This window comes from Pelodiscus sinensis, chromosome 2, assembly GCF_052426305.1.
Source record: "Pelodiscus sinensis isolate ZL-2025 chromosome 2, ASM5242630v1, whole genome shotgun sequence".
Taxonomy (NCBI): Eukaryota; Metazoa; Chordata; order Testudines; family Trionychidae; genus Pelodiscus; species Pelodiscus sinensis.
In genome coordinates, this window is record NC_143053.1 from 44,167,501 (window position 1) to 44,168,225 (window position 725).

The 725-nt window shown below is 35.2% G+C and overlaps 1 protein-coding gene across 8 annotated transcripts in view; it reads left to right on the forward strand.

Annotated features, from left to right (window-relative positions):
• Positions 1-28, forward strand: part of RUNX1T1 (RUNX1 partner transcriptional co-repressor 1) — a 141,693-nt gene extending 141,665 nt beyond the window's left edge. For all 8 annotated transcript variants that reach the window (XM_075920393.2, XM_075920396.2, XM_089776207.1 and 5 more), the window contains one exon: positions 1-28. This exon is cut by the window's left edge and continues 4,033 nt beyond it. The gene's annotated coding sequence lies outside the window, so the exon portion shown is untranslated.
• The last annotated feature ends 697 nt before the right edge of the window (positions 29-725 follow it).

Sequence of the window (725 nt, forward strand, 5' to 3'; positions counted from 1 at the left end):
TGTAATAAAAATGTTAAAATCTGTATTCCTCCAGTCTCTGTGTAGTTTAATTCCTGATGTGCTCTCTATGAATGACTGTCTTATTGATCATTGGCCTTGATACAGAAAAATATAGTTTGATGCATGTGACATAACAGAACACATCCTCTAATCTAAAACCATTCAGATTCTGGGAGAGGTAGGGATCTTGTAGTCAAATCCCTGGAGGATTTTGGCTCCAGGTCAGATCGAAACCCAGAAAGAATCTGTTTCCTGTTTGTCTCAAGAACATCTTAAGAAATGTTGGTACAATGGAACAATTGACTTGATTCGCTCTCAATTCCAAAGCCATGTCTACATTTATGATACCAGCTCTTGGGCCATATTTAATTTTAAGAATTCTTCTCCACTTGTAATTTTAGGCCTAGATAAAGAATATTTTGAGTACAAACCCTTTTCTGGCTATTTATTTCCACCTTTTAACTTGGTACTTCTCAAATAAATTGTTGCTTGGCACTGAAGAAAGGACTTGACTGTGATCCTGAGGTTATAATTGGAAATAGACAATAAGAGATAGCAAAAAGGGAGAGGATTCTTATTTAACCAACTGTATAGAAAAAAATCTTCTGAAAGAACTTTTGATTTCTGTTTGGATTAGTGAAGGAAACACAGATATAACCAGAACAGTGTGACAAGGCAAGTAGCTTCTTATGGAGCAATTTTATTTCTTTACAAGAAAAGGCAGA